At 39.1% G+C, this 14,532-nt stretch overlaps 1 protein-coding gene across 2 annotated transcripts in view; it reads left to right on the top strand.

Moving 5' to 3' along the window:
- Positions 1 to 14,532, top strand: part of gramd1ba (GRAM domain containing 1Ba) — a 454,136-nt gene that overhangs the window by 115,650 nt on the left and 323,954 nt on the right. The gene's annotated exons all lie outside the window — the stretch shown is intronic.

Raw genomic sequence — 14,532 nt, 5'->3', positions numbered from 1 at the left:
CTTTAAAATTTGTGTTTGGGCAACATAGAGAATACCGGCAGAAGCTGAAGTTAAATATTGAGTACTTACCCTTGCATTAAAGTTTATTACTTGCGTTTATTTCAATCTCTTATGCAGTAAGCCTGTCAGAAAAGTAAATCAATTTTTTGATAATCTCTTCAATTAAAAAGGAAAAAAAACTGGCAGCTAAGCTTAGACTGATTTGTGAATTCAAGATTTAATATAGACAGTAGCAACATGGTTTTGATTTTCATGTATGCAAACAAAGTGATTATTGGCACCATTTGTAAACAATCCATAGTCGTTAATTCACCGTTGACCCATGATTTAATAAGCAAAGTGCTATTTGAGAGTTTGCCTAAGTAGCATGTTGCATGTTGTTGATAAAATGCTCCTTCTAATATAAATGCACATGAAATTCAAATGTTTTGTTGCTTTCTGAAACATAATTAATACTGTTAATTTAAACGCGTTTCTCTGCAGACAAAACTTCTGTTGTTTATGGACAATATTCTTGCAAATTTCTTGCATTTGTTTTACCATGTCAAATTATTTGAATATAACACGTTGTCCTTGCTATATCTCAATGCCATCAATCTATGTAGCTAGTGATTGAGGCTAAGACCCCATTTCCTACATGAAGGACATGAAAATCCTGTAACTACATTACATACTGCAACAACAGTCTTAAGATGTGCTACATAATTACGCTTGTTTGTTTTGCTGCTGTAGATTATTTCTTTATAGTTTCTCAGTAACCCAATTATAATTCAGAAATCTTGGTACTTTGTACTTTCCTATATTATGATCTTGATTTTCCTTCCTGAAAACAATATTAATTTACACATTTGTACCAACAATGTCTGAATAATTAAAAGATAGGACATCTTTTCTTTTGACCTCTTGTCTTCCAATTAAGAAATTAGAAACAATGAAAATTAATTTCTGTCCTTACCCTGTTTAACGTTTATTGTGAGGGGAATTGAATATAAAAGTAGAGGTTATGCTTCAGTTGTACAGGACACTGGTGAGAGCACATCAGGAGTACTATGTACAGTATTGGTCTCCTTATTTAAGGAAGTATGTAAATGTGCTAGAAGCAGTTCAGAAAAGGTTTACTAGACTAATACAAAAACAGAATTACCTGGAAAAACTTAGCAGGTCTGGCAGCATCGGTGGAGAAGAAAAGAGTTGACGTTTCAAGTCCTCATGACCCTTCAACAGAACGTCAACTCTTTTATTCTCTGCCGATGCTGCCAGACCTGCTGAGTTTTTCCAGGTAATTCTGTTTTCGATTTGGATTTCCAGCATCCGCAGTTTTTTGTTTTGATTACTAGACTAATACCTGGAATGGGAAAGGTTGGACAGACTAGGCTTGTATCCACTGGAGTTTAGAAAAGTAAAAGGCGACTTGATTGAAACCTTTAAGATCCTGAGGGATCTTGACAGGGTGAAAGTGGAGAGGATGTTTCCTCTTGTGGGACAATCTAGAACTAGAGGTCACTATTTAAAAATAAGGGGTCGCCCATTTAGGTCAGAGATGAGGAGAAGTGTTTTTCTCTCTGAGGGTAGTGAGTCTTTGGAACTCCCTTCCTCAAAAGTCGGTGGAAGGAAGCAGTCTTTGAATATTTTTAAGACAGAGGTAGATAGATTCTTGATAAACAAGGTTTATTGGGGATAGGCAGGAGATTACATTCAGATCAACCATGATCTCATTGAACGATGGAGCAGGCTCGAGGGGCTGAGTGGCCAATCCTGCTCCTAATTCGTATGTTCTTTTTTCAAGGAGTAGTAGGTTGTTTCAGTATTATTTTAACAATGGGACAAGTGTATTAACGATGTTCTTGATTGGTAATGGTTATTGGTTAGTCAAATTTGCATTTGCAAATTGATTGTAGTCCATGTGGTTTGTTAGCATGTGCAGGGAAGAAGGTTTCAAAGATTTTAGTAAAGCCAAACCAAAACTATTCTGCAGCCATTAGTAAGACTCCATAGTACTTTTGATCACAGCAGTTGCTTTCATACACCTGTCTCTGAGATAGATTGCTTATGATGTTACTAGCTTGTCGACTAGTGATATTTATGGCTGTGAATCTCAGTCAATATGTGCAATTTAACACCTTGAAGCCATGTGTAGTGTAAATTGTTATCTATTTCCATGTTTGTTGAATCATTGATGTTTCAAAGATTTACCTCACAAGATCCAAGTGTTGGCTCAGCATTAGCTACTTAATTCTCTTGAATTTGGCAGATATCTCACCCAACGAGTGAGTGATTCACTTTCTGTGTAAATCAGTAGAAATAATTAAAATGCTGCAAAGGTTAAGCCAGTTACGGAACCTGCACTACTTTGGAGAATAGCCTTCACAAAAATAAGTGAATAGTAACATCACTAATGATGATCTTAGTTTATAACTCATGCAATGTATGGATAACTAACAAAACATAAATGTGTTATTATTTAATGCAAAAATAGATTCAGTATGAGGATGAGAGAAGTGTATAAAATAGAAGATTACCACTTGTACCTAAACCAGATTGAATTTTCAGTAAGATGTAAATAAGCATTAGAACACGTAGTAAATTCCATAATTGAATCGCAGAGCTTGCCTATGTTGAAATTTTCAGAGCCACTGATTTATTGTGTCTGGAAAAAGAAATTTGCCTTTCTTATGGTGTGGTGTCTTGAGATTTTGAAGATCAAATTCTGAGACTCAACTGATTTTTCTCCACTAGCCTCTTTCCACAGCCCAGGATATCCCTCACTTCTGCTAGACCCCACAGTTTCCATTGCTGATAAATTTCAACCCAGTTGCCTATAATCTTGTAGCATAGTCTGGGCTTTTAAAAAGATTAAACCGAGTATTGATGTAAAGGAACATGATAATAAAAAATTGATGACACTTTCACAAACAGTACCATCTAAAAAAGCGATTTGACTTATTCCGTCACAGAAAATACATTTTGCACTATGTGACTTAAATCAAATCATATGGCACATACTTGAATTGCTTGACCAATGCCATAGGAAATCTGTTATGTAATAAAAATGGTACATCTAGTGCACATTTTCATATGTTCACACAACGAATGTCATTCAAATTTCTGTTTCGACGTTGGATGGAGCAAAACTTCATTTCAGCAGAATAATATATTGTAGTATATTGAGATACAATAGTCTTGTCCTTAGAAGACTTGCTCTAAGCAATACCATTATATATAACAGATCAATCAGATGTCACACATTTGACTAAAAAGTGAAAGAAGGTAATTCATTCCTGCTGATTACTTCTTACCACTCAGGGTGTCAGGATCTGTTTAAGATCAATTAGCATCAAATTGACCACAAGAGTGCATACCAATTAGAGTGTGCTTTTTCTCATTTGTTAATGGCATGTGGGTGTTGCTGGAAAGACCAGCGTTTATTGTTCATTTCGAATTGTTCTTGAGAAGGTGGTGGTGAGGAATAAATGGGTCTTTTTTTGGAATGACAGCAGTGACTAGTGGGGTACCGCAAGGCCCCAACTATTCACAATATATATCAATGATTTGGATGAGGGAGCCAAATGTAATATTTCCAAGTTTGCTGATGACACAAAACTTGGTGGGAATGTGAGCGATGAGGAGGGTGTTAAGAGGCTTCAAGGTTCTTTAGACAGTTGAGTGAGAGGGAAAATACATGGCAAATGCAGCATAATGTGGATAAGTGTGAAGTTATCCACTTCAGTAGGAAAACAGAATGGCAGAGTATTATTTAAATAGTGATAGACTGGGAAATGTTGATGCATAAAGGGACCTGGGTGTCCTTTTACACTAATCACTGAAAGCAAGCATGCAGGTGCAGCAAGCATTTAAGAAGGCAAAAGGTATGTTGGCCTTCATTGTTGGAGGACTTGAATACAGAAGCAAGGATGTCCTACTGCAGCTGTACAGCGCCTTGCTGAGACCACACCTGGAGTATTGTGTGCAGTTTTGGTCTTCTTACCTAAGAAAGGATATACTTGCCATGGAGGGAGTGCAGTGAGTGTTCACTAGAGTGATTCCTGGGGTGGCAGGATTGTTATATGAAGAGAGATTGGGCTGACTGTGCCTGTATTTACTGGAGTGTAGAAGAATGAGAGGAGATCTCAATGAAACATATAAAATTCTGACAGGGATGGACAGACTGGATGCAGGAATGATATTTCCTTGGGCTGTGGAGGGGGCGGTGTCTAGAAGAAGAGGTCATAGTCTCAGGATATGGGATAGACTATTTAGGATGAGATGAGGAAAAACTTCTTCACTTAGAGGGTAGTGAACCTATGGAATTCTCTACCACAAAGTTGTGGAGGCTAAGTCACTGAATATATCTAAGAAGGAAATAGATGGATTCCTGGACTCTAAAGGCGTCAAGGGGTATAGGGAGAGAGCAGGAGTACGGCATTGAGATAGATGATCAGCCATGATCATATTGAATGGACAAGCAGGCTTGAAGAGCCAAATGACCTACTCCTGCTCCTATTTTCTAAGTTTCTATAACAGCAAATGGCTGCAGCTACATAGAAGAATATTTTATGCTCAACATTGTCTAATGCTCTATAATCTGTACTGATCTATTGTGAGCAATTGGACAGGAGATTTGCTGGGACTGTGAAAAGTTTATATTGCTACAAAATCTTGTCATGACAGTTTACTTCAAAAAAGCCATATGTTTGCCATTGGTAGTGAAATATGGGTAGTTCTCCCTCTTTAGAGTGATGAATTATTTGCATAAATACTGAGTAGAATCTAGAGCCTTTTGTGAGGAAAGGAATTATGTTTAATGACCTGTGAACACCTTAATGGCCAGTTTAAAGGTTGCATTGACAGAAGGGTCAGGTTATCTGCCATGGGAAAAATCATGGGCCAGATTTAGCCATCGGTGGCGAATGAATGGTGCCAGCCTTATGTTACACTTACACTTGTCCAGAACCTTTCTGTGGGATTTTTCACTAGAACTTACTGTCAATTAGAGAGCTAAAGAGTGCATAATCCCTACAGGAGATCTGTATAAACAGGGCTAACAATTCTGCATCTCCTTAACCAATCAGAGTGAAGAAACATATAAATTAGGAGCAGGAGTAAGCCATTTGGCCCCTCGAGCCAGGTGCGCCATTCAGTATGATCATGGCTGATCTGACTGTGGCCTCAACTCCACATTCCACCTACCCCGATAACCTTTGACTCCCTTGCTGGTCAAGAATGTATCTATCTCTGCCTTAAAAATATTAATTGACCCTGCCTCCACCACTCTCTGGGGAGAGAGTTCCAAAGATTCATGACCCTCTGAGAGAAAACATTTCTTCTCATCTCCATTTCAAATGAGAGACCCCTTAATTTTAACTGTGTCCCCTAGTTCTAGTCTCTTCCACAAGAGGAAACATTCTTTCAGCATCCACCCTGTCAAGTCCCCCAGGGTTCTTATATGCTTCAATAAGATCAGCTCACAATCTTCTAAACTCCAATGGATACAAGCCCACCCTGTCTAACTTTTACTGTTAAGATAACTCCCCCATCCCAGGTATCAGTCAATTGAACCTTCTCTGAACTGGTTCTAATGCATTTATGTTCTTTCTTAAAACCAAAACTGTATACAGTACATTCGGGGTCTCGCTAGCACCCTGTACAACTGTAGCAAAACATTACTACTTTTATATTCCATTACCCTTGCAATAAACAACAACATTCCATTTGCCTTCCTAATTACTTGCTGTACCTGCATACTAACTTTTCCTGATTCATATACCAGGACACACACATGCCTCTGTACCTCAAAGTTCTGCAGTGTCTTTCCATTTAAATAATATGCCACTTTTCTATTCTTCCTGCCAAAATGGACAAGTTCACATTTTCCCACATTGTACTCCATCTAACAAATTTTTGCCCATTTGCTTAACCCATCTATGTCTCTTTGCAGACTTCTTATGCCCTCCTCACAACCCACTTTCCCAGCTACCTTGGTGTCATCAGCAAATTTATCAACCATACATTAGGTCCCTTCATCTGAGTCATTGATATAAACTGTAAACAGCTCATTAATCAACAGTGCAGAGTCTGAATCAAGAATTGTCAGAATAGTTAATTCAATATCAAATCAAGTACAGAAAGCAAAATAAAGAGAAGGAAAGAAAGATGAGATTAAGATGGAGAAATAAGAGACCATAAAAAGTGAAGAAAGCAATTTTTTAAAAAATTCTGAAGTGCTCCCACAGGCCATGCAACAGTCATTGGGCCACACTACCTACAGCTTTGCATCTCAGTCCCTTGCCTGGCATAACTCTGCACTCCCTCATCCCAGTACTTACTGATTTTCATGCTCTGTTCCCTAGGGTCTCTGGCGGGACCAGTTTCTGCCCCTAATCCTGCTGCCCCACCACTGTTCCAGTGTACAGAATCCTTACTGTTTGAATATCTGTTCTGTACCTTCTATAGGAACATAGGATTATAGGAGTAGGAGTAGGACATTTGGCCCCTCGAGCCTACTCTGCCATTCAATAAGACCATGGTTATGGTCTCAGTACAACACAATTTCTCAGTTTAAACATATTTTGGATGTGTTCTCCATGTGCACGTGACTTTATTGCTTAACCAGTAGAAATTGAGACCCTTATTTAAAATCAGTTGCATTCTTCATTAGAATAAGAAGTTTTGTGGTGGTGGCGTAAATAGAGATAATGCAGACTCATTTTGGTTTAGCTGCAGAGATTTAATGCCATGTACTAGCAGTCGATGCTATATATTACATCTTCAAGGACTATTAAAAATATAATTTGGATTAAATTATTCAACTAAATTGATCAATAAATCCAGTCTAATGCTTTATGGAAAATTGTGTTTATTCCACAGAAATCCAAATGAAGACTTTATACACAGAGTAATTTAAACATCAAAATCACATAGACATGTTTTAATTATAGAAAGTTTTTCTGGATGGTGAAATAGATCCAAGTAATCGCCTGCCTAGACTCTTAACCCCAAAAGCTAAATTGCTTTTCAGCTTGCCATGGAGACCAGTAATTACAGTGCCTTAATTTACATCAGAACTTTTGTCTTTCTCCACCCCATGGCTCATTTCCAGATAATAAAGAGATGCTAATGCAGGGTTAGAACAGGAAATAGTGTCTTGTTTAAAGATAGTTCTATTGATCTCCACTAATATTGTCTTTTAGTAATGTGCTATTTTGTCAGGCCGATTCATTGTGAACTGATACCCTTCAGAGTTTAATGCTTAAAGTCTGTGATTTAAAAGTTTCCACCCGCAACCTTACAGTTCATTAATGTTTCACAGGCATATTTTTCACAGCTGTTAAACATGGAGAAAAGGTGTTATTTTGAAAGCTGAAAGTGAACTGCTAAACTCAATGGGTTAATAGTTAATGTTGTAGGATATCTTTTGGATTATTATATTCTTGCACCTTTGTTGACAGGTGGGTTGAAACATTTTTCCCTTGGTCGTAACTTAGTGTGTTACAATTTCTGTGGGGTTCATCATGGCACACTGGTGTTGCTATACAACTTCTGTCTATTTCCAAGATAGGATTTTCGCTAACAAGCCACTTACCAGTACCTTAATCGTGTTTCTCCTAGCCCACTGCCTGTAAAGCTGTAAAGATTCCATTCCTTTCTCCAGTTTCATTGTCCCTGCTATATCTGCTCTGATATTGCCACATTCCGCACGAGAGCTTATGAAAATCCCCTTTTTACCTCAGGTAGAACTGTCCCACTTCCCATTCCCCATTTTACATCCCTCTTAGCTACATCACCAGCCTCTGCATTTGAGAAATTATCTTCTGCCATTTCTGCCACATTTCCCCTCCCTTTTTCTCTCTTCACTTTCCGTTTCCTCAGTGCCACTCTGTTTCACTCTCACCCCCTACAATTCTTTTCCTGGTACCTTCCCTTCAAACACAAAAGGCCTTTCTTCTCCTCCTCCGATATCACTGTAAAGGAACCCAAACACTCCTTCTGTGTGAGATAGCAATCAAATCAGATTTAAGAAAATTTATAAAGACACCACACAATTCATTAATTCATCTGCTCTTCCAATTCTACGTCAGATACAGAACAAGCGAGATTCAGAATAAATCTCCATCTATGCTGTTCTAACAAACAGTAGCCAAGTGATTATTCATTATAAGCCAGTGAAAAGTTGTGAATATTGAACTCGGCACATTCAGAAAATGAACCATGATAGCTTCCCAATTATCATTTTGAGAAAAGGGTTCATGGCCCCTACTCAGTCTTGTATGTGTTAAGTATGCCTGTGTATGACACTAATCTTACACTATATGATTGTCTCTGTGTTCTCTGAAGTCTAAATTCAATTGTGAGCCATTGCTGCAGGATAGACTCACCAGAGAGACCCTGGGAGTTTTCTAGGTCCTGTATTGATAGAAAAGATAAACTACGATGGATGTTACCTTTTAGGGTGGGATTTTCTGCACCCGCTTGCCGCCGGGATCTTCCAGTCCCGCCACAGGTCAATGGACTTATGGCTGAGGCACCGCCTCACTCCCGGCGGGTCCCACCCGTGACGGGGCTGGAAAAACCCAGCCTTAGACCTTCATTATAACAAAAATGGAGACCCAATGGATAGGGGTGAGAGGCACGTGGGGAAGGAAATTAGTTCTAAACATTTGTTGTAAATCACTAGATCAGGAGGGGGAATGGAATTGAACCAGGAACTTTATTATGAAAGGGGGAAGCATGTATAGGAGCACATGTAGTTGCTATTGGTGGCCAAGAATAAGTTGGAAAACCCATAAAGGTTGCAATTGAAGCGAAAACCTGATCCTGAACACAATATTATATGTTATAAGAAACACACACAAGCAATGGTGCTATTCAATCTGACATTAGATTATAAGAGATGGTAGAGCAGGGCAGAGTCAGAAAATACATTATTGTGTAAGGTGAACATTATAATGAAATAAATAATTGTTGCAATTAGACCATTCAGCTTTGGAGGGGCAGTTTTTGATGGGATGACAGCTGTACAAATCTGCCTTTATCACTCCTCTCGCCTGAAAAAGAAAACAACCCTTGACCTCCTTGTCCTTGCAAACTACTGCCCCATCTCTAACTTTCCTTTCCTCTTCAGAGTCCTTGAACATGTTGTCACTTCCCAAATTCATGTCTATCTTTCCTATAATACCGTGTTTGAATCCCTTCAATCAGGTTTCCATCCCTGCTACAGTACTGAAATGGTTCTCATCAAAGCCACAAATGACTTCCCATGTGACTGTGACCATTGTAAGCTAACCCTCCTCTTCATTCTCCACATGTACCCTTTGAAATGGTTGACCATACCAACCTCTTTCAATGTTTCTCTACTGTTGTCCAACTGGAAGGGTCTTCACTCACCTGGCTCCATCCTTACCCAGTCCAAGCCAGAGAACTACCTACAATAACTTTTCTTCCCACTCCTTCACTGCTTCCTCTGGTGTCCCCAAATAAGCTATCGTAGGACCCCCTCATATTTCTCACCTACATAGTGCTTCTTGATGATGTAATCTAGCTGTACCTCTTAATACCCTCCACTGTCTAAATTGTCAGACTACCTGGTCAATTTTTGGGTGAACAAAAATTTCCTCCAAAGCCATTGACTTCGGTCACTGTCATAAACCTCATTCCCTGACCTAGACACTAACTCCATCTCTGTGCCTGCAACTGTCCAAGGCTGAATTTTAAAGTTTGCAACTGTGGTAGCATATTTGACCTGTGATAGCATATTTGACTGTGAGATTAGCTACCCACCATATATCCATGCCATTATTAAGATTACCTATTTCCACCTCTGACATCCTACAAATCCACCCATGCCTTAGCTCAGCTGCTGCTGAAGTCCTCATCCAAGCCTTTGTTACTTCTAGACTTGACTATGGTATTGCTCCTGGCTGGCCTCCCAATTTCTATTCTCTGTAAATTTGAGCTCATCCAAAACTCTTCTGCTCATGTCTTAACTTATACTAAGTCTTGTTCACACATCACTCCTGTGAATGTTGACCTACATGGGCTCCTGGTTAAGAAATACCTTGATTTAAAAAATATTACTCTTGTTTTCAAATCCATCCATGGCCTCACACCTTCTTATTTCTGTAGCCTCCTCCAGCCCTAAAATCTTCCAGTTATTTGCATTTCTCCAATTCTGGCCTCTTGAGCATTCCTGATTTTAATCACTCCATCATTGCTAAGCATACCTTTGGCTGCTCAGGAGCTAAGCTCTGGTATTCACTCCCTAAGGCTGTCTATCTCTCTACCTCCTTTAAGATGCTTCTTAAAAACTACCTCTTTGACAAAGCTTCTGGTCATGTGCCTTGATGCCTCCTTATGTGGCTTGGTGTCAAATGTATCTGATAGCGTTCCTGTGAAATGCCTTGGGACAGTTTACTATGTTAAAAGTGTGATATAATATTCATAGTAGTGATGGTATAACAAAACTTGGCTAGAAAACACTAACAAAAGGAAAATTATTCAAATACAAATGCATCAACTTTAGAAATAGTAGCCCAAAATTATGAAAACCCTATCAACCACTAGAACCTTGACCAGACAAGATTTCTGTCATCAGTTTGCCCTTGTCCAGATGCTAACCTGAATCCTTGGTATGGCATCATATAAATAATTGGGGTGGATAAACTGAGTAGTAATGGAACAAATGGCACACCTGCCCTGAGGTATAAACGGGACTTCTGAACAAAACCTCCCATATATGACATGAAGCAGGTACACTTGCTATACAATGGCCGTAATTGCACACCACAATGCCATCTGCAAATACTGATTGATTTAAGATCCATCTCTCAGACTATTTGATATTTACATATAGACTTGTAGAACTGACTTACAAACCTTCTATTGCAAGTGCGTTTATTAAATATGGGTGGAGCCTTCTCACCATAGTCTCTGCTGAAACACCAGGAACATTAGTGGTGGGTCGGGAACCCATTGAACTCCTCAGTGGGCTTTAATTGGGCCACGGTATTGGTACCCCCACCTCTCGGTTTCCTGGCCAATCAAAGTGTGCAGGTGGGATTACGAGCTGGATCTGACAGAGGGTTAGAATGGGTCACCTGGACATGGATCTTTGAGGATGCTGCAACCACAGGAATGGAGAAGAGCCTTGGGAAGTCTGTTCCCTAGGTGCCTCATTCGTAGGGGATCTGTTGTGGAATCTAACGGACTGCATTGAGGTGATCTTTCCTAAGGACAGGACTGTCCAAGCAGGCAGTGATCAAGGATATCAGCATCAGGAATACAGTCCCTCCAACCTTGAGTCAGTGCACCAAGAAGGTCCAGGACATCAGGAATGTTGGAAAGGTGAATGACAGAGCAATTTCAGGTGCCAAATCCTACATTCTGATTTGCCCAGCATTCTCCTGTACAGCAATTAACAGGACAACATTCCTTGCAGCTACACTCATTTCATGCACTCATTTCCATGCACCTTGCAACCCTATCTGAGCAGCCAACTGTTGCACATCCTCATCCTGTTGCTCTCTCGCATCCTTAAACTCATCCTCCACAAATGCTGTTTTTCTTTGTTACAAACACAAGCCATTGCTAACACTCATAGCTTTATCTCCTTGCAGCAGAAGAGAGCACATAACCTCAGGGAGAGGCAGAGACCCAGCGGAAGAGGGGAGGAGGTGACAGGTGGAGGGGGTGAGACAAGGGTGACCATCTAGTAACAGGTCATGGCCACAATTGATTGCCACTGGTTATGCACACCTACCAGGTCCACTGGAAAGGAGGTTTTGTTCTGAGAGGCTGCAGATGTCAACAACGACCTGGTCAGTCTGAGCTCTACGGCAGCCATTGGTGTCTCGGAGTTCACAACCCCAAAATCTTGTCTTATGGCCCCACAGTTTGGGAACCACTGTATTAAAGGATTGAAATGTGATATAAGTGCTATTTCAACTTCCGTATTGATCTCGTAATACATATTCAAAGCCTTCACAGATGTACTACAATATCTTACAACATATGTTTATAAATAATTAAAAGCCCAATTAGGAGTTTCAATGCGATGTCTTTGAGGATGTTTCAGAATTCTGTGGAGCATGTGGAAGATTTATTTTTCAAATTGTTTTGAGGAAATTATTTTGTTTTAGTCACCTTTCTCATGCAGCCAGTTGCACTAACATTTAAACATATTGAACTGCTACAAGATTTGGACTTGGCAATGGCAAAACATTTTGTTGTGTTAAGTGATTACTAAGTGTTTTAGTGTTCCCAACATCTCCAAATCCAGTGGATAAACAACTGGAATGCTCATCATGATTATTTATAGCTTTGGGGTTTTTGAAAACCTTTGTGGCTTTTTTTAATCTGACAGATTCTGTGCATGGTGCTCATGCTCCTAATAGAAAAATGCGACTGTTTTCAGTTTACCCAGTCAAGGATATGTAGATATATTTTCAAATGGAAGTTTGAAATCTGGGTATCCTTGAATTAAAAAAACATAGAGAAGGGCAGACCAGCTGCAGGATCCTCTGATGTACATAAAATATCATTTATATTTAATTAGTTGAGGTCAGGAACACCACATTACAGAACATATTTTCAAAAGTTTCCAATTTTCACAGGTAGATAAATTTGGAATACTAAAAGATACAAAAGTTTATTTGTACTCGATTACTTCTTTGTCAAATAATACTGAAATTAATGTCTCTAGTGAAGTGGTATACATGGACTGGAGAAGTCTTATAGCTCCTTTTGACTCTTCCCAATTATCTAAAGCTGATGCCTTATTAGTAAGTTATTTGATATAGGCAATATTTAATACATTACAGTACTTGAGCAGCAGTGTACAAGTTACAATTGACAGTCACTTGCATAGAAGTTGTGATTGCTGTTCCATGTTCCCCCTATCGTTCACCCATTGCTCACTGTTGAATCTTCTACACTTGAGAGTGCTTCCAAGCGCTTATAGTTCCAAAAACAGGAAGTTGAAGCAGAGAGAGACGAATCGTGTTTCCTCTCATACTTCAATGCTCTGCCCCTTTCCTCAAACCTACTAATCATGTTGACAGTACGTGCAGTCACAGATTGTTCTTGAGTCCTCCTTAACTCTGGCTTCAGTCTCATGACAAGCACCAATAGTCTATGTTCATGCCTTATCTTCCAGACCATGAAACTAATGGCCTGACTGACTGCAATAGTCTCAATACATTTCCTCCTTATCGATTTAATTAGAGGATTGAATGTAACTGTGGCTTATCAAAGCTATGAAATTAAATGTAGTCTACCAAGATCCAATATTATAAAGGGATTAAATATGTGAACGCATGAATGCCCATCTAACCTTTACTACCTCCCCGTTTTCCAATGCGTTAATAGTTCTTTTTGAGCCATCAAGCAACCCTACTTCTGCTTGCTACTCCAGCCCTATAGCTCCTATAACTGTTTCTTTGATTCCAGACCATTTCAATCTGTCATTGCTGGCATAATGCTTAGGTCCTTCGGTTCCGATTTCTAGGACTCCTTCCATAAACCTCTCTACTTACCACTTCACCTTCAAAAACCTTCTCAAAATCGATCTTTTCAGCTAAATGTTTGGTCACACTTCTCATCTCTTGTGGCTTAGCTTCCATTTCCTTATGCCCTTCTGTAAAGCGTCTTAGGTTACTTTGAATTAAAATAAAGATTAATTGTTATAGATTTAAGCTCTTAAATGCCTTAGAAACAATTAGGTTTTATGTATATATGTTTGGAAACATTGATAAGCAGTTGCTAATTTCCAGCAAGGATATTCAAAATAGAGAAGAGATTGTAATTTTTTTTAAAGACAAATCCTTCCTGTAGGAGTTTAATGCCATCAAAAAATTTCCTGGTTGACACAAAAACGGTCTGACCAAGATGTGACCAGGCAGCTTCTGATTCCTTTTTTGTTTAAATATTATTTCGGGCTGAATCAGAGCAGAAAATCTGCTGACACACAGCTCAGCTGAAAAATAGGATTCTGTGAGAGTCAGCAATCTCAGTGTGAGCTTCTGTGTTTGTGCTTTCCTAAAAGCCAGGAATTGTGCTGGATGTTTGTGTCACTGAGGGGATGGATCTGCTTTGATTGCTCGCTGAAGCATTATTGAGTGACACTGGATTTACTTTTAAACTGTTGAAGACAATTGTATGCAAGGTGTTAGGAATTGAAATAAGGTCATGAAATTGGAATACGTTGATGGGTTAATGAAAGTATCAAATTAAAGTATCCTAAATATCTAATTGGAATAGTTAATTTTTTTTGTGAAGTGCCATCATTTTAAACTTTAAGCATTTAAAACTGGAGTTTGTAGAAATTCTGGATATTTTAATTGGTAGGTTTTCTGACTCTCACATCAGGGGGAGTTAGGAATGCAAAGGCAAGCTATTGCATGCAACTGTATGAGATGGATGCTTTTTTTCTGTTGTTGATTGACAAATTAATTGGACTTGTATTTACTTGGAGACAGTAATGCTGTCACTGATCTCCATGAGTTAGAGAGCACTTAGTGCCCACTTATAACTGCTGGAAGC

Source organism: Carcharodon carcharias, chromosome 25, assembly GCF_017639515.1.
Source record: "Carcharodon carcharias isolate sCarCar2 chromosome 25, sCarCar2.pri, whole genome shotgun sequence".
Classification (NCBI taxonomy): Eukaryota; Metazoa; Chordata; class Chondrichthyes; order Lamniformes; family Lamnidae; genus Carcharodon; species Carcharodon carcharias.
This window is presented reverse-complemented; position numbering and strand designations above follow the sequence as displayed.